General features: G+C 43.6%; 1 protein-coding gene across 3 annotated transcripts in view; it reads right to left on the bottom strand.

Moving 5' to 3' along the window:
- MCTP2 (multiple C2 and transmembrane domain containing 2) overlaps positions 1-20,886 on the bottom strand; it is a 196,693-nt gene that overhangs the window by 173,520 nt on the left and 2,287 nt on the right. The window lies entirely within an intron of this gene.

Consider the following 20,886-nt stretch of genomic DNA (forward strand, 5'->3'; position numbering starts at 1 on the left):
GAGGGAGTCCCCAGAGTGGACAGAGCATGCCCCACGGAGGGTCCAGGTGAGCCCTGGGACTTGCACAGAAACCGCTGGAACTTCCAGTCAGACTGATCTAATGTGTTGTTTTTTTTTTACTTCTATTTTTGTGACTGTTTAATAATCTATGTATTACCCGTGCCACAGCGCATGTACATAATTCATAAGTAAATACTGGGTGTGGCTGCTCAAAAAGCACCTGCTAATAGGATGCAGGGAGAGAACATTTCTAGAGCACCTGAACAATTAAATACTTTAATCTGCTTAAAAAAACAAAAACCAAAAAAAAAAAAACAAACCCTGCAACACAAATAAAAGAATTTGTTCTTCCCCTTTAGGCAATGACTATTTTTGGAACTGTCTCTTCCTTCAGAAAGAAGTTTCAGATAACGACTTAATACAAGCCAGACAAGCTTAAATAGGCAACATGCTTGTTTATTTTTTTAAAAATCCAAGTGTAGTTTAAACAGGATTTTCGGGAAACACTCCCGCCACCTCCGCTAAAGGATGTTTCTCCTGGGGACTTCATTAAGCTTTCATTTCAACAAACGACCTCATGTGTCTCAAGTTCACTCTGACATTTACAAACTACATTATATACGCTGCTTCCGTCTGCATCCTCCGGCCCATTCACATCATTTGCATTTTCAAAAGCAGACACAGATGCCTTTCTCTGGACCCAGGTGATCAGGCAGAGGCAGGAAAAGATTTGCATCTCCTTTGAGAGAGGAGTCGTTCATAATTAGAGCAGAAATTCAAACTCACCACATTAGAATAAATCCATTTACTATAATGCGGGGTTAGAGAAATCTGGTTCACGGAAGCCTTGACTTAGCTGTGGCCGCACGAATAGCGCACAGGGATTAGAAGCCCTCGTGAGACTGAAGCACAATGAAAGGTCAATAAGCAGAAATGGCCGTAAATGGTCTTTAAATGGTGGTGTTTCCAAAACAAGACAGGTTTTCTGTTAATGCTTCCAGGTGGTTGTCGTGAACACGCACCGCTGTTGCAGATGCAAAACGTAGAGGAGATACGGCTGAATTCGGTCAGATCTATCATATACTCTGAAAGTTTCTCTTTTCAATGGACTCCCAGGAACAGCTTTCCGAGCCTGACTTGACCTCTTATATATTCATCAATTTCGTGGCCAAATCGGACAGGGATCTGCTCTCTCGAAGTGGGGATACCTATGCAGGGAGGAGGAGAGGGAGCCATTTCCCAGAGGACAAGGTAACATGTGAGCTGGACACCTAGGTGACAAGAAGGAAAACACGGCTATTTGGGGAAGAGGATTGCAGGAGGGGAGAGTCCATGCAGAGCCCAATTGCAGAGGCACACTTCCTGTATCCTAGGAAGAGCAGAGGTCAGTACTGCCAGATCTGCAGGACCCAGCAGGCAGTAGGAAGAGATGACATCAGAGAAGGGACTGGGACTGACAAAGACTTCAGACTTTATTTTAAGTGAGCTGGGCAGTCAGTGCAGTGGTCGGGGGAGGAGGAGGTGAAGATCGGTCAGAGAAGGGATCTTATTCATATTTGAAGGACCACACTCAGGACTGTGGAGGATCTGTCTCACACAAGTGTCAGAGGAGCGAGACTTGCTTAAAGGATCAGCAACTCTTTGGTTTACCATTCACTTTTTCATTTGTAGCTTTCTGCTTATTCAGATTTCCATAACGTGGATCTATTAGCGCTGCTGGAAATGCCAAACCTTCTACCACATCTTACGTGATCCCTAGTCCAGCCAGGAAGAAAAAGAGAACGTGAGAAAGTTACACTTCCTTCCAAAATGGTCCACGCAGGGAAATAAGAGCACGAGAAAGTTGCACTTCCTCTCCCAAAGGTCCTTACGGCATCGAGAATCACTCATCAGAAAAGACACCAGTGCCTGCGAGGGCTGCCTTCCTGATGTTCACTAGTGATATTATAATAGCCCGTCCGTATAAACAGTGCCATGCAAATTTTTGCAAATATTTAGTGGGATTTTCATTTTTGTCTGAAAGGAGCCCTGGTTCTCCCTTAAAACCATGCAGCGTAAGCCCAGAGACGGCCTCCACTCCTTCCAACCAAAACACCCAGGATTCCTGGCAGGGTGCACGCTCCCTGCTTAGGGGTCTTTAACTACGTGGGATTTATCACTGTTCAGGGAAAACAGGTACAAATAAAATAAATAACTATTAAAATATGTCAGATAGTGATAACTGCAATAACAACAAAAAAAATGCTTAAAAAAATAATTTAACAGTTAACTCTCCAGCCACGCATATCTCAATGGTTGCTAACATCAAAGATCTCAGTCGCATAGGAGAAAACCTCTCTACTTGAAACAGTGACGAATCTAAAGAGTTCTAATCCTGTTTCTCTCTTAGCGTCTCCAAAGTACCTGGCCGACCAAACCTGAAGACTTGGGAGTCTTCCATAAAGATATGCTAACAAATTATTTCAGTCAACAGCCCTGACAAGACTGATCATCCCACCAGGAAATTTCATGCATAGCTAAGAACAAAAATGTTGAGAGACTATTTTTTTTTTTAAGAATTAATCAGTGCTGTCTACTGAAAGTTGTCTTTAGAAAAAGGAGGAAGAACACGTCTGTTCTCCCCGTGGGCAACTTCAGAAAAGTTGTGTTCGCATCAGTTCCCAGCTCTTTGCCAAGCCTGACATGCCATTCATTGACCCTTCCCCAAGCGTAATCCATCTTTTTGCCAGATTAAACGTATCTGAAAGCTTCAAGCTTTAGAGAAATAATACAGTGACATTATTGAAATTACAAGCAACACAACAGAATTTGAAAATTCTCTCCAGTAAAGTCGTTAGTTTCTAAATGAAGAGTCATCAATCATCTAAGGTTGTGCTCAGTGATAAATTAATGTTTACTCTCATACAGACAAGAATGACAGTTGAAATTCACTCATTCATCCAACAACTATATCTACAACTAAGTATTTATCAGAATATAAAAATCTGTGTTTTAAAATTTGTATAGCTAAGTTTTATTGATCTCAATTTCATCCACATATAATTACTTAAAAACACACACACACACTGGACATATTTGTCAAATTTCCAAATCAAGTGGGTAACTAACTTAAGGATGATAAATAGTGACCTTTTATTTTTTGGTGACTATTAGCAAATACTGTACTGAACACTTTTTGTCTGAGAGTTTTCTCCATCCTCACAAACCCAAAAGAGGTGGGTAAAATTACACCAATTAAAAATGAGAAGAAATTAGGATGAGAAATACTAAGCAACTTGTCAGCTAGTAAATGGCAGTACCAGGATTTGAACCGGCATCTCTCTAACCACAAAATCTGTAAATCAGTCAAGTTTCTAAAATAAGGATTAAAAAACCCAAAGAGACATGGTGGATGACATTATAATTATTGATACATTAGAGTGAGAAAGAGTACAGAAAATTACAAAGACTAATTCAAATGTGATAGGATTTCCTTTCAGACAAAAATAAAAATTCTGAATGAAATAAGCAACAATGATAAAATAAGCAATTAGAAAGTAACTATGACAACATTCAAATGCTATGAAGAAAGCACCTGCTGTCCCCAATCCACCATCAAGGTGTTTAACGCTTTCTGTCCTGTCACCCACCGCTCCCCCGTCCCTCAGTGCATGCACGTGCAACCTCGATTTATACAGTTTGAAACTGGACTCACTGAAGGTGAAAGTAAACAGTGTGCTGCTGAGCATAAAAAGTCACTTTAAAAGCAGATGCTGTTCTCAACCCACCCATGAGCTATAACAACACCAGATTTTTTTTTTTTAAGCTAAGGAGAAAACTTTCTTTTTCCATCTTTGGATTTTAATGGTTACAATTATACGAAGATTGCAACTGAATGATATCTGTGACATGAAAAGACAGGAAACTATCATACTGCTCATGTTTCTTATGAGTTTTAAAAAAAATGGAGTGCCATGATAATAAGGGTATGATTCTTTTTCCCTAGGTATTAGCTCAAGGAATAAGATACACACTACTTGTTGTCCTGAGGCACTCAGAGTTCAGCAGGAGAGGGACAGATAGCAGAACAATTGCAACACAGCTCAGTGTGATCTAAGAGGTGTTAAGAATAAGATGCTAACGGAGCACTTGGAGATGGATCAATCCATCATGGTAAGAGCCTAGACCAAGGAAATGGTAATTAGAATGGAGATGACAGGACTGGTCAAGAAGGTGAATTATGTCACCTTTTACTTATGTATTAGGAGGACACAGGTGAGGCAAAGGCAGATGTCAAAGGTTTCTTGACGGGCAGCTGGGAATCCAGTGGAAACTATCAATGAGCACAGGGGAATAAGAGCAAGAGCCACTTACGGAAGGCCAGGTGAATTCCACACTGAACGTGCTCACCAGAAGCAATGATGAGTTATCAAACTTGAGACAGACTAGAGAGCCCAGCTGGATGTTTAGAGTTCAGGGACTAAGTTTGGGAGAGAAATGAGGCGGCTAGGCACCCTCTCTTCTTCCCAAGAAAGCGCATACAGTAAAAGGAAAACAGGATTAGGAACAGAACTATAGGGGTCACAGAGTTTTCAGCAGCAGCACAGAGGAAAGAGAGCTCAAAATAACAACTGAACACTGTCCAGAGAGGCAAAGGAGAGCCAGGCAGGCAGAGGAAGCAGGATCAAGGAAGCTGAAAGAGGAAAAAGTGTCAAAGAGGGAGTGAGGGACCACTTCAAATATTTCAGAGAAGTCAGCTGAGCAAAGCCGAGGTACCGTCGTCCATTGTTTTCAGAGACTGGGAGAGACACAGAAGCCAGAATGCACGGAGCTGGGCAGGCAGGAAAGCAAGATATGGCAAGAGACACCCCCTCAAGAAGCTTTGCTGTGAAGAGGAGAGAAATACTCTGGAATCGTATGTCTGGGAAAACGTAATAAATAGTACCATTGGATTAAAATAGGTTAAAGTTTCAAAATCAAACTCATGAATTAAGACTACATGGAAATGGTAAATATGTAAGTTTCAGATTTTAATCGTAGACCCCCCCTCAAAAAATATCCTCCCAGTGGCCTTTTCCCCTCTACATTTCAGCTGTCCTGTCTTATTTTCATGGCAGGCAATCCTGCCTAGTGTGAAGAGACTGCAGATTACACTTACAACCTTAGATCCCAGATTAAAATTTTTAGAATTAGAAGAGACTTCAGCTGTTGTACTTTGAGAGACAAAACTATAAACTAGAGGCATGAGTGGGAAAATTGTGGTTTATTTTCTCCTCCCTGTGGCACGATCAGCACATGGCAGAGGCTTAATTAACAGTTGTTAAATGGAGCTGAAGGTCAGATGACTAATTAGGATAGAGACTTGGCTAAAGTCTACAACTTTTTACTCTCCGGCTAATTTTCTTTTAATGACCATTCAAAGGGTGTGTCTTGCACCTACAATAATCCTTTGAAAAGGAATATGCAATGTCATTAATCATTAGGGAAATGCAAATCAAAATTACAGGGAAATACCAACTCACACCCATCAGGATGACGACTATTAAAAAAAAAAAAACAGAAAATAATAAGAGTTGGTGAGAATCTAGAGAAACTGGAATCCTTGGGCACCGCTGGTAGGAATGTAAAATGGTGCAGCCACTACAGAACACTGTATAATGGTTCCCAAAAAATTTAAATATAGAATTACCATCTGTTTCAGCAAGTCCACTTTTGAATATATACTCAAAAGACGTGAAAGCAGGTACTTGAAGAGGTAAGTGTACACCCATGTTCATAGCTGCATCATTCACAACAGCCAAAAGATGGAAGCAACCCAAGTGTCCATCAACTGATGGATGGAAAAGCAAAGTGTGGGATATTATTCAGCCTTAAAAAGGAAGGGAATTCTGACAGATGCTACAACATGGGATGAACCTGGAGGGCATGATGCTAAGTGAAATAAGCCTCTCACAAAAGGACAGACTCTGCATGATTCCACTTAACATGAGGCACCCAGAGTAGTCAAATTCGTAGAGCCAGACAGCAGAATGATGGTTTCCACCACCTGCGAAGAGGAAAAGATGGGCAGCAGTTGCTGAATGGGTACAGAGTTTCAGTTTTACAAGGTGAAAAGAGTTCTGGAGATGGATGCGGGGGATGGCTGCACAACAAGGCGAGTGCACTTAATGGCACCAAACTGTACACTCAGAAATGGGTACAATGGTAAATGTTACATTAGGTGTCTTTTCTGACAATTAAAAAAAATTTTAATAAGTTATAAAATGGATTTTTAAGCCCCGTTGGAGTGAATCTATGGATCTATGAAGTGATTATCTTTTCAGAGACTGTACTAGGTCAAACAGTAAGAGAAGTGTTTCTACAGCAGGGTCAAAACCTCAGGTGATCATGGGTGTCACAGAAAAAAACAAGAGAGGCACAGGCAGGCAGAAGGAAGAACAGTCGTGGTGGAGGATGAGGGAAGCCGGAGAGCACACAGGGCTCCCCGGAGCAAAGGTCCTCCTCACGGTGCCTAAAGGCTATTCTGACACTCTTGATGTTTCAAGGGATGCTCCTGGCCCAAATATTAATGTGAAATATTTTATACGCTGTCACTCAACCAAAAGTCATCCAAGAGCCACTATCTTCCTTTTATTTTGAGGGGTGGTGCAAGGAGAGTAATTAGGAATATTTTCATTTATTTCTTTTAATGGAGGTACTGGGGATTGAACCCAGGACCTGGTGCACGCTAAGCACACATGCTACGACTGAGCTATTATTACCCTTCTCTGCTAAGGGCCACTATTTTCAAATCAATTTCCATAGTCATGTTTCTTATGTCAGCGTATAAATATCAATGCATTGCTTCTTATCTGGATAAGATACTTGTTGAAACTTGACTGTCAGGACATTTTCTACTGCTTCTCACTATAAATACTCAACACCAATTCACATTTAATAAGACAATGAAGATAGCTAATTTTTTTTTTCCCCCAGAAAAGATCATTTTTGTACTAAAATTGTTGGGCTATGCTGTCAATTTTGCTCTCTTCATGCCGGGTTCTATAAATAAGCATAAAAATCAAATGTATTGCTTCAGGCCCCTTCTCTCTTAATTTTATGATTGTTCTCTGAGTGGTCTCACCTTGCGGAGCTCACAGCATTTGATACAACTGAGATGCAAAGACCCTCCCTGAGCTACAAAGAGGAAAAATACACAGACTTTCAGTCCCCACAGAGGGGTATACATTCACACAGATAAATTTGTTTTTCAAGGTTATTCCACAGTGTTAGCTCTTTAGAGAGCCCAGTAATTTGCCTTAATGTGTTTTTAAGAGTATATTAAAGACAATCTATACACAAACACATGGTTCATAGCCTTCCCTGCTAACTCCCTGTACAAGTTCACCACATGAATTTTAAATGACCCCCCTGATCAAAGGTGAAGAACAGAATATCTCACACAGTCTGCACAAGGTGACAGGCAGGTTAATGTAAATTATAAATATACCATAAGCCTAGGAAATTTAGCATCGAACATACATTATTTTAGTGATGTGCGTGTAGAGATACACATCATGAACAGAAATATGAGCTGCTCATCCTCATTAATGCCATTAATTCTCTGATGCTATGTAGCCACCTGGAAAGTGATTTATGACATCATTTTAAATGGAAAAACACACAAACTATGAAATTGTACCTAGCCTGCGTTTACAGCTCTATAAACTAATGGATAAATATGGACCAGACCAGAAAGAAATACAGAAAGACTGTCAATGGCTAGTTTTTCAAGCAGAGAATATTTCCTTTTTTCTAAATTTTTAATTCGTATTCTCTTTAGAATGGACATAATGCTGTCTGTGTAATAAATACACATTAAAAAATAAAAGCAGGGGGGAGGGTATAGCTCAAGTGGCAGAGCACATGCTTAGCATGCACGAGGTCCCGGGTTCAATCCCCAGTGCCTCCATTTAAAAGTAAATAAACAGACCTAGTGACCTCCCCCCAGCCCTCAAAAATAAATAAATAAATAAATTGTAAAAAATCTTTAAAAAAATAAAATGAAGTAAAAAATAATCAACGTGTGCGGTGATTGTGTGTGTGTGCGCGCGCGCGCGTGCATGCACATGCTTTCCCCCAAACGGAAAGACAAGTTCAATCCAAGATTCCCTTGGCTAACCACTAGGTCCCTGACGGCCAGCTCAGGTCAACTGATGGCAGCTCCCGGAAGAGCTGTTATTGCAAAGGACGCTGTGGCTCGGTCGGCAACGAGACGTCATCAGCATGCATACCTGCCGTGGGCTTCGGAGGAGGAGCTGTGGCTTTGCGCCTGCTGTGGGCCATCACTGTCTCGGACTAGTATCAGAAACGCGGGTCCTGTGGAAGGACCACAGGTACCCTACGGCTTTCCTCAGAGCAAGCCACTCAGGAGGGCTTGGCAACTCAAAACGTCCCACGGCTAATCAGCTCTGGTCTAGCAGCCAATATGGAAAAGTCCACGTATACAGTTTCAGAATTTACTATTTTAAAAAATAAACCCTTAAGAATGAAGGCCGTCACCTCACTGACACGGTTACAGAAGCACCGGGGACTCAGGACAGATATCTACTTATTCTGTCTTATTATTAGGTTGCTGTAATTCCTACTGATTTGCAATAAAGTGTTTTCATCTTTATATTCTCTGCGCTGAACAGAAGCTTCCAGAGACAGAAGAGCCTGAATGAGCATCGATCTACACAGCACAAGGCTTGATTAGCATCTAAGTTTGGGGTTAATATTTTATTTAGTAAATGTCTGCTCTCCTATAAGGTTGTAATTCTGTATAACCATCCCCTCCTGTTGTGAAGAGGCCAGATGGTACTGTTCTGTACTTAGAGTTAATCAACAAGAAATACAGAGAACCCGCTCAAGCCACGGTGGCAGGATTTATACCACTGAGCAAGTTCCCTGACGGGAAACGGTTCTTGATCCGGACACTTGAAACTTCGCAAAGCCTCATTGGCTACTTTCATTTGTGTTCCACAAATACACAAAACAATTCAAACTTCAGAAAACGGCTGAAAATAATCCATAGTTGAAAAGAGTCAGACTGAAAAAAAAAAGAGGAAGTTCAAACTTTCAGCAGGTGTCTTAACACCAAGGGGCAGAATCTTGACCTCAAGTGGGAGAATGACGGGCTGGTATGTCATTTAAAGAAAGCTAAAAGCATCAGGTGAAATCACGTGTGTATTAGGCACGAAGGGAAAACTTAGAGCAAGCTCTGGGCTCTCACTTAACCAGCCAAGGTAATCAGAAAACAAACACAGAAGAGTCTGGTTAGGTGCAAAGGTCGATCGATTTGGGTTGTGTGCAGAGAGGAAGGCTCTCCAACCCACAGTAGAGATCTGGCCTGGGAGACACCAACATTTCCAGAGTGCTCAGTTTTACCACGTCTGACAGCGATGCCTCAATGAAGGAGAATGCTGCAGCCCCAGAGCAAGGAGAAAATGGGTGTGGCAAACGTTTAGGGTTGAAAGTCCAGAGAGTCTGTTCTTTCGGTTCAGGGTTGTCATATAACCTGTTTTCCCCACAGATCAAACACCTGGCTCTTTCAGGTCCCAGATCAAGCATCGTTTCCTTAGCAAGGCTGACCCTAACCCTAACCCCGACCCTCTCCCTCTGGTATGAAGGTGCACTTCTGCACCATAAGCTCTTGTCATCGCTGACATTCACCATGGCCTTGATGATCAAAATGAGCTCACTGGTTTGTTTACTTGGTCTCCCCAATCCAGCCCCCACCCCCCACAATAATTAAGTCCTTATTTTTTTTTTGTCACGTATCTGCCTAGTCCACACCTGCATCTTCAGCACTTAGAACAATATATACTTGGCATGTGGCAGTTCAGTTGTGATGGAATGAATGAAGGGAGGAATGAACTCAGGGGGCAAGTCCTTCTGGAACAGGATATGTTCCAGAACTCCAAGGCTGCTTGGAGACCAGTAGACTCCATCCACCTGAAAAGTCTCACAATTAGTAAGGTCTTCAATAAATGCTTAATTATTAATCGAATTATGTTGGGCAATGTATTTGTTGCTCTGTGCTAAGGTGTGTGAGCAGTTTTACACATCGTATCCAGAGCATTAAATCAGTAAAAATCACTCATCCTAACACAGGGGGCCACCGTGCAGAGGATGGAGCGTGTTTTATCCACCTGCACCTCCCTTCTGGCTTCTCCCTTCATTTCATAATGGAATGATCCACTCCTTTTATCAGCTTTACAAAACCACAGTCAATAAGTTGACAAAGAAGGCCTTGAACTCCAGGATGAAGCCCACATAGCTCATCCCTGAAAGTCTCAACCAGGAAGTAGAAGATCCTAGAACTGGGAGTGACTGCAAAAACCCACAACCCCAGGCCCCTTTCTCTCTTCCCATCAACATTCGGATCTCAGTCATCTCAGATGCTTCTGGGATCCCGGAGCGCATCAGGACCGAGTGCAGACAATGGGTGAGGCCTCCGAGATGTATTCATGGTGAACGGATTTATGTGCACTTGATCACCTCCGAATGTCTGAATCAAATGTTCTGATTTGATCTGATCCAAATGTCTGAATCAAATAAGGAAAACACTGTAAATGAATTAAAATTAATCACTTACATATACACATACACACATACACCAAGCATTTCCTTGCCTGTGAGTTAAGGTTTATAAAATGCAGATGAGTGGATATTTCCTACACGCATGTGAAATATGCTTTATTTGAAGGATGTCTTTCTAAACCTCTCTGTTGTACATCAGACTGCCATTTGCCCGGATCACAGAACTTTTTGTCTCAAAATACCCAAAGGGATTACTCACTATCAGAATGTAGTCAGCACACATTAGTATTTATAAAGCATTCCATTATAGCAGCAGCTCTCAAATGAAAAGGTAAAGAACACTATTATCGATATTAAAACCATCATCTTTTTAAAAGGTTACATCGATTTTTTTCTCCCCACCACTCTGATTCCATCAGTGCCAGTGTCAGCTCCGTGAAGTGGGCACTAACCTCGAGCAGCTTAAACTGATCATTCCCAAATGAACTCTCCCAATTTTCTTTTTATTAATGGAGGTACTGAACCTCATGCACGCTAAGCATGCGCTCTACCACTGAGCTCTACCCACCGCCCCCCAATTTTCTATAGTCTCTCAACTCATGCACTTTGCAACTCTTTTACCAGAACATCAGCTAGGAAAAGGCTTGGGGTGATCAGAATATTCCAAAGCAAATCTTCCCACGGAGCTAAAACACCGCAAATGACTTTTAAGTATGAAGCCATCATGAGGTTCTATTAAGATGGGCAAACAGGACACCTTGGAGTTCATCAAAGCTCAAAGAAGCCTCCCCGCCATCAATGTTACAAAAACACCAACAGCAGCAACTCCTTACAAAAGGCATTAGGTGCGTCAGACGTCACGTACCAACTGCTTTAAGTATACAGTCATTTAGTCCTTATAACCCTATAAGGTAGTTACTATTAGAAGCCCCCTGCACTGATGGGTAAACTGAGGCACAGAAAGCTTAAGTAACTTGCTCAGGGTCACACAGTTACCATGTAGCAGAACCAAGATTCAGATCCAGCAGCCTAACTCCATGTTCCTGATCTTTATGCCACTTGGCCCCTCAGTCTCTGTCACTTAATCTGCTTCACAGTATCCAGTCCTAAAACATGCAGCACGGCAAAGTGTCCTTCAGCCAAGTTCCAGGAGGCCACACACTGCGAAAGGAACAGAGATAAACAGTGCAGGTCTCTCCTGGTGACCCCCGCAGGCCTTTGAGGGGCACCTTCTGGCCATCCTTCCAGACTCCCATCACATTTTCCCTCCCCTCTCAGCCTAAGCAGAACTCACCTACCTAGAAAAGCCTCTCTGCTCCCAAGAGGGTATCACTGATAATCTTCTCACAAAGATGGAGCTTGGCTGTCCAGGGAGATAAGTTTTTTGAAACTTCTCTTTTCTCTATTGCCTCATATAAACAGGAAATCATAGCGAATCGATCCTTTTTTCCTTCTTGTCTTCTTTGTTTTTTTTTGGGGGGGGGGGCAATCAGAAATCTAGGCCTATGAACCCAATAAAGCCATTGATTAGCTGTCACCTTCCAAAGACAGCCTTCCAAGGTTCTCTTTCATCCACATATATTTAGGGCACATTGTCAGGTTTCCCCTAGGAGTGGCCAGGCTTTCAGCAAATTATACTGTAATCACCAAGAAAATGCTAAATCCAGCACGATCAATAGGATGCGTGCACATCCAATATCCAGTCTGACCTCAGGACTCACTTAAAAATGCAAAAGGGAAAAACACCTTAAAAGTGAAAGCAAAAATCTAGTTTTTTTTTTTTTTTAAGAAGGCGTGGTGTCTCATCTCTAAAAAGAATGGCTTTGTGAGTGGGGGCTCTAGCTCAGTGTTGGAGTGCGTGCTCAGCGTGAACAAAGTCCTGGGTTCAATCCCCAGTGATGCTGTTAAGGGGGGAAAAATTGAGAAAATTTTTAAAAATAAAAAGAATGGCCTCAAGTTGGGTAAAAGAACAGAATTTGATCAGTTGTACTGCTCCCTAAAATGTGTCTCCAGTTCCTTTTTGAAATATTGTAAATTAATACCAGCTCCTAATCAGGCCTCCTGTCCTACCCCGTCTTAAGTCTTATTCTGGTTGGAAGACAAGGTTGGACAAAAACATCAGTGCAGAGGTGTGTGGTCCCCGGGGGGAAGCTTCCAGGACGCTGTGGGCACTCACTTACCCAAACCCCAGTAGGCTTCCTTATTACCACGTAGCCAGACTCCCTCTTTCCCTTGAGTAACAGGAGTCTATGAAGGACTTCATCTGCACAAGGCACTCTGCAGGGGTCATTACTACATTCACTGTACCCCAAGGTAAGTATTTTCATCTCCACTTCATAAATAATGAACCCAAGCTTTGGAGACAATGAGGTCGCACAAAATGGCAGAACTGATGTGTGAGCCCACGTTTGGCTGAATCCCAAACCCTGGCTCTTCCCAGTAACTGGATAACGGTGAGTTAAGGGGGCCGTAGGGCAAGTCTCCACAGCCAGCCCCCTGGAGTGGAGTTTCTTAAGTGGTCCCAGCCCACATCTACTTCATCCGAGGTGGCCTCCAGCAAGGCTCATGGAGTGGACAGAACCTTGGAAACTTTTCTCTCCTTAATCATTTCCACTGCCATGCTCTGTAGCACTAAGTGTAGTGTTTCCAGATCTCAAACAGAGCAGATGTTTGGCTGGTAAAATCTGATAATAAATACCAAAGACTTTTTTAAAAGCTTTAAGATGTTAAACAAATTCAAAGTATTTTTTTTAATAGTCTCATGTTCAAGGATGACTTTTTGGAAATGACATTTTAAAGGCAATAACAACAAAAAAAAAGGCCTGTTATCTTACCATCCAATCAACCCTGGCAGTATTTTTTCAAGATAAGCCTTGAGGAAATTGTAATTGTGTAGAGAGACACGCAATGAAAAGTGACTCAGCCCAGACTAGACCCTCTCCGTAAAGAAACCACTAGTAAGTTTCTAGTGCTCACTTCCAGAAAAAAAAATACACACATTCACACATTCACATGCCAGCACATAGCAACATAGTATAAATACATGTGGGTATGTCAAAGGGGTTTGCTCTGCACCATTTCACACCACACTGTATCACACAACGTTAAAAGCAACAATAAAACTAACACTTTACAAGTACTAAGTCGGTTGGCTCTGACTCACAGCCACTAGCAAAAAGACATTTCAAGGCAGGGGCTGGTTTTTGAACTGGGGAGATTCAGGATGTTACTGCAAACCAGAAAAGCCACCAAAATCACAATGACAAGACATCCAGAACTGGTCAGTGCAATTTACATGAAAGAAGCAGTTTAAGGAAAACATCAGCTTGTCACTCTGTGTATGCATGGCTTCTTGCTGGGATGAAGGCAGAAGCACAGGAGGCTGTGCGTAGGACATCAGCAGACAGGGTGCTCGGGAGCTTTCCTGACATCCTCCTGCTCCCCACCTCCGCCACATCAGCTTCACCACCTGCTGTCACGTCCTACGAGGCCACAGCCTCTAGGTCTGGACTGAAGGAGGGCTCTAAGGAGGCATGTCAGAAGCCTCCATGGGGATAAGTACAATGGCCAGCAGAAGTAACTCCAGCTTCTCCACGTCAAACAGAGTATCAGGCTCACTGGAAAAGATCCCATTGGATAAATGGTCCCAACGCTTAGAAATGAATGAATGACAAAAAAAAAAAAAAGCACCTAGATTCGATCAACAGCACCACAGGGATTTTATCTGGGTTTTGAAATGTCAACATCTGTATGCATTTAAAAGCTCACATCAATTTTAAAACATAAAAACACTGTGAGGGAGTTCTCATGTGAACATTCACGAACCACACGTGGTGTTTAGATGGAAGTGACTGCTTGCTTTGCTCCACAAATCTATCACAACAATTACATGTTTTATGCATCACTTAGGTCAGATGAAGGAGAGAGATCTTTACAGAATGCCCAGCTTCACGTATGCACAATTGTTGGGCAGGAAACTGCTCTCAGGTGATTATTTATCAAGACCATGCCAGGTCCATCCCTATGAGATGGTTTAGCAGGACTCCAGAACTTCCCTGACATAGCTTTTTTTCTTTTTTAAAATTTCATTGCATTATAGTCAGTTTACAATGTTGTGTCAATTTCTGGTGTCCAGCCCAATTTTTCAGTCACACATGAATATGCATATATCCATTTTCCTGTTCTTTTTTACCATGAGCTACTACAAGATCTTGTATATGTTTCCCTGTGCTATTCAGTATAAACTTGTTTATCTATTCTCTATATACCTGTCAGTAGCTACAAATCTCGAACTCCCATTAAAGCCACTTCTGCGGTGAAAGGCCTCAACTCTGCCTTCACCCTGGGAATGCACAGAGTCACTGCTTCCAATCGTAGGATACAGAGACATCCCAGCATCTTACTTGGGGCAGGTCTTGAAGATTCTCTAGTCTCATGGTTAAACAACTTCACCGGGAAACAAGGCAGAGCAGAGTGCTTGAAGCAGCACTGATTGGGAGTGGAACAGCAGGGAAAAGAAGTAAAACTCCGTCCCACTGGGGGACCCTGTACTGCTCTGAGTCTCAGTGATTTCCTCTGTAAAAGGGGCATAACCCCTACCTAGGAGGGTCCCCAATGGGACTCAAGTAATTAAGGTAACGCCTGGCAGAAGCTGGGGAGCAGGAGCAGGGAGCTGACACACCGAGCAAAATATATTACAGCTGAATTTGTGTGTCCTGGAAACTAGGAAAAGCCAAAAACTCCCTCCACTAAGGAAAAAAAAAAAACCACTATTACTGAAAAGGCACATATTGGCAATTGAACCCCAAAAAGAAGCAATCAGAATTAGTGATTCAAGATTTTGAGCTCCTGATGATAAAGCTAGAAAATGCACAAGGATGGAAGCTGGAAAGGAAGTGGTTAATAAAGCAACCGAGTATGAATCTGTTGTTAATGACCACGGCCACACCTGTGTGCGCAAACCTTTGTATGTGTGTCACACAAATCGCTCATGACATTTAAAAACCATTCATCGCGCCCCCTTCTGGTGCTGCTGGGTCGTCTGGTTCACGTACTAACACGGGAAACTTCCTGAGAACCTTCTTTCTCATGCCTGGCTAGAGCAAAGTGTCTCCGTGCCACCTCACATGAGATTAAAGAGAGTGACAGAAATGTCAGAGAACTTCTACCTGTTTGGACAGGCCTGAAATGCAGGAGGCAACTTCGGCCAAGGATTCCTACAAGATGCAAAACACTCAACCACGTAGGAAGAAAGTGCAAGACAAACATACCAAAGAGGAGATACGGGGAAAAGGGAAGGGGCCCCGTGAAGGTAAAGAATCAGGGAGGATGGAGAGTTAATTACAGGGCCTGGTGGCACAACAGACGAGAAACTATAGGACAAAGAGCAACAGATACATTTCACCGGTGGGATGTTATTACCAACATGTGACCGTCAGCGGCTGCAGCATCTCTGGGCCCCAGCTCGCCCGTGAAAGGACATCGGGAGGTAGAAGAGCTGACCCCAGAGGGCACATCCAGACCACAGACCCAGAAAGCTAAGCTCACTTTATAGCTTTATATGGAATATTTCACAATAGGCAAGACTCATAGCAATAATGTTGATGATTGCTCAGGTAACAGAACGTCCTTTTCTGATATACTACCTAAGTTCTCAGACTAAACCTCAACATTCACAAAGCTGAAAACAGTCCTCCCCCACACCCCCAAAAATAAAAGCATCACACAATCATTACTTTTATTTGTTTCTGGTTTGGTTTGGGTTTGGGGGGCTTGGGGGGTTTTGGCTGTGTTGGGTTTTTGAATTTTTTTGCGTTGTCACCTCAGTTACATCTTGGATCTAACCATGGCCACCGTCACACAGATATGTTTGGTACTTTCTTTTGGATTCTTCTGAGCAATTCGCAGATCTCCCATGAATATTCTCTTTTATCAGCTGACAGTTAATGAACAAAGCAGGCTATCCTAAACTTTCAGTTCTTCAAAAGCATCCATCCATCAATTTCTCAAAACAACCTCTCTGTTCTCTCCAAATCTTCCTCCAGGCCGATGTGCCTGCCCAGAGGTGGTGGCTAACTCAGGCCCATCCTGACTGCTAAGCTTTGGCAGCCCGGCCTCAGGAGGCCGTCCCTTCACTGCTTGGCTCCCACGGGCCGCTGTGCCTCATCCTTAACTAACAGCATACCCCATTGTACTCACTTGCTAAGCTGTCTGACCTGACTTTTAAGCTAAAGCTCTAAGAGGGCAGGGAGCTCTGTGCTTTATTCACAAGGAAAACTCGAGCACGCAGCATGCATGCATAACACATGCTCAATTAATAGCGTCTAGCTAAAAGAACAAATATTTATTTCAGCTACACTCTTAACAGATGTTCTAAACAAGCCTTCAGCTTAACTCTGAGCACTTAAGAAAACCTCCATCTTCTACACAAAAATGAATTTTGTAACATCTATTATCAGGAGCAGCTACAAAACAGCCTTGGCCAAGCTACGTGATCTACATATATGTATGAATATGTATACGTCTATGCATACATGTGTACGTATATGCCAATCTACACAGGATATGATTCATTTACGACACACATGATACGTGTAAATGATAAACAAGTGTTTTTAATAACAAACTAAGAGGAAAGATGGTAAGCCTTTTACCTTGTGACAATTAGATGGGCTCAGATTCTGAAAAGCAGCTTTCAACAAGCCCCCTGGCTCTCTCCCGCCAGGCCGGTTCTTCCACACCGAAGGCCTCCTCCCACCAGCCAGAGCTCAGGTTATCACACAGGCTGAAGGCCAGAAGGGAGTGGAAGATTCATCTCCACCCTCTAAAGAATGCATGGAAGCCAACCTTTTTCATCGCACACATTAAGGGGACCGGAGTGCGCTGCTCCCCTGCCTAACAGCCAGGAGACACGTCCACATTTCCTCCGTGACCCGCTTCTCACTCACCATTATCCCTGGAAACCAGCATTATTCAATTCCCAATATTACTCTGTCTGCTGAATGATTCAGCTGTTGTATCTGCTAGAGGATTCCATCAGTCTACCCAACTCTCTACCCTGAAGTCATCCACACATTTTAAACTCACAGCCATCCACGAAACTCACGATTATTCTCTAGAAAAGTCTGCTCTAGTCCTGACTTGTGTCCCTGGCGACAAGCTAGGGGCCCAGGGCACAAATGTCAGCCCGAGCTGTCTGTCTCCCCACCACCCACGTCCACCTGCTCACCTCTGCCGTCTCCCAGAGATCTCGCAAATCCTTCCACACCTCTGCTTCCCTATACGGCCTTAAACCAAGCCCTACACAACCTCACTCCTGAACGAGGGTCACTTAACTCCTCTCTCGCCAACTCACTGCAGGGTATCAGGGCATCTAAATCTGTTCACCCATAACATCGCAGAGCAAGTTTTTCCCTACTGGTCTGTAGAGATCACATCTGGCTGGTCACCACTGAATTTCCTTCCAGTGCCTAATGTTAAGGCTTAGCCAACTAGGCAGGCAAAAAGCGACCATATGAATGAATGAAGGCATGAGTGAGACAGCCAGTGCTCTGAGAATTACATTCTATGGCCTGCCATAAACTCAAATGGATGTTTGTCTAAACATTTGTCTCTGGCGGAGAAGTAAAGGCTTAGTAACCTGAGGCTCACACCCAAAGGCAAACCATCACGAAACACACTCAGACCAGTACTCGTATCTATAGCTACGTATTCTTTTCAGGCTGCCTGACACGATGGAAGTATTTCCTGATAAAGCGTATACAATCGTGGAGAACAATTTTTTTTCAGAAAGAAAAAAAAACTGTGAAAGTGCAAAGCTCAGCTCTTGCAGATACCTTCTGGGACATCATGTACAAACACACCGTCACTGTCAAGTCCTCTGTGGCCTGGGCGGGGGTGGGGCTGGCCTTTAGGAGAGGTAAAATCCCAGCATTCCCAAACAAGGCCACCTTCCACCATCACCTACAGGGAAATCCATCAGAGCCCAGTACCCTGCCCTGGAGAGCCACGCCCCACGTTACCTAATCATATACACACCATCATATCCATTTGCTTATGAAACCTTCCCAATTTGCATGAGGAGTGAATGACAATAACATTCTTTCTCTTATCTGGCATTCTGTCCCTAAAGAAAAACTTGTGACCCATCAAGTGATCAGCAAATAGGGCGATTCCAAGCAGTCCCAGGCCTGCCTTCCAGACCTCTCCCCTGAAGCCAACACAAAAACTCCTCCAGACCAGATGAGAAGGAAGGCAGGGGATGGCACCTCGACCTGCTTTCCAACTGCGTGACTTGGGGCAATACCCTTGTCTCTCTGCACCTTACTTTTCCTGCTCTTAAGTAGAGTGATAATAGCGCTCTCTCTCTCTCTGAGGGTTGATTTTGTGAATGAAAAAATGTTGCCAGCCGTATCAGTAAACAAAGGATGCTGTGGCCATCAAGTCATCAGCAGCTGCCACCACCCCCTACAGTGATGGGAGGGATCTCAGGATGCTCTCAGGTCAGGATGCAGACAACCAGGCAGCCCCAGAGGTGCACCCAAAGGGTACCAGGATGGGAAAGAAAAGGACACTGGCCCTAGGTAGCCAGGTGCATATCAAAGGAATGATTTCAATGAGCCCAGACTTTTGCACCTTTCCATACATAGAAAAGCACTAAATTCCTTAACTTGAGAGATCTGGTTTTATTTAATTAAAGGTAATCGTTTGATGTTCCGATTACTTGGTCTATGTTGAAAACACTCCTATATATACATCCTGGCTTCTCCCTTGCCTGGGTGGAACAGTCTCTTAGATCTGAGAGGCTGCCTCCAGACCTCAAGTCCTCAGAAAGTCCTCCAAATGAAACAGAGCTCTAAACTTTTAGATTGTGCATTTTATTTCAGCGACAACTTGGTGATGAAAAGAATTCATACTTCTTAGCACAATGCCTGGCACAATCTGTGTGCTCTACAAATGCCACTGATAGTAGCATAAATTCTATCACAATAATGCTATCTTAGTGTTAGTAACCACCCCATGCCATTCATCTTCCAGGGGATTCTAGGCCCTAGCAGTTCTCTTAAACACTAAAAGCAATGGTTCTCAGACTTTAGCAGGCACCGGAATCATCTGAAAGGCTTCTGAAAACACAGATTGCTGGGCTACAGACACAGAACTTCGATTCAGGGGACCCGGGATGGGGCCTGAGAACAAACATTGGCAGCAAGTGAATTTCAGGTGTGTGGGTGCTGCTGGCCTGGAAGGACATGTGGAGACATGCTAAGGGGCCTCCCTGCATCGGGTGGAGGCCAAGGTGTGGGTCCAAACCCCCAGGGTTTTCTATGGCCCTCCATAGACCAGGAAGGCCCTTCCTGGACTCCTCCACCTCAGTAACTCCACCAACCATTCCAAACTCAGCTCGAGCATCAGGAGCCCTCCGGACCTCTGTGCTGACACCAACAACACTGTACCGTCCTCAGTGAAATCAGCTCCTAGAGACTGGGAGCTCCCTGGCCATCAAAACCTGGCCTTACTCAGCGCAGGTGGCACAGGATGAAAGCTGTGAGAGCCAGTGGCCAAAGGCATCCCTGGAGAACCAACCAAACTAAACTGGAAAGTCTTAAGGAACCAGCTCAGGGGCCTTCCTCTCAGAACTGCTGGCTGGACAGGAAGTGCCCTGAGACTCTGGGAGCCCAGGGCCTCTCCCACCCCAGCCAGCAGCTTCTCTGCTCAGTGGACCATCGGTCCTTTGCCTCCATCCATAACTGTCCCTCTCACTCTTTGCAGGTAGTGGCGTGTCAGCTTCTGGCCTCCCCCTGGCATAGACCCCTGAGAGAGCTGCAGGCTGCTGGGAGACGCTGAGTCTTCTCAGGGAGAGGTTTGCAAGCAGGAAGCATTTTTATGTAAGCATTTCTGGTAAACTGCCCAAAAAAGATTTCAGCAGAAGGAGACAGCAACTTCTAGCTAATGGGTGTAATTTCGTTTTCCATTCTAAACAAGCACTCACATCCATACTAATTTTGTATTGTTTTTTTCTTAATGAGGATTCCCATACAGTTTACCTTTCAGGTCTCATAAAATCTGCCCGTTTCACACCTCGTGCATACACTGCTCCATGGCTCTTTGGCTTTTCTGTGAATTTCTCTAAATCTTCACCCACCCTGCCCCTTCATTACAGCATCTGAACCAAGCCAAGCACACTTTCATAAACACCTGCTAGGCAGGATTTCAAATGCTTTTTAGGCAGAAGTTTGTGTCTCACCTATTTCTCTGTCAAATGAGGATAGAAGGAAAAAAAATGTGTGAAGCTCCATCCAGGCAGAATGTCCTACCTGATCCTCCCAACTCAGGCAAAAAGCTTTT

This window comes from Vicugna pacos, chromosome 27 (assembly GCF_048564905.1).
Source record: "Vicugna pacos chromosome 27, VicPac4, whole genome shotgun sequence".
NCBI lineage: Eukaryota > Metazoa > Chordata > Mammalia > Artiodactyla > Camelidae > Vicugna > Vicugna pacos.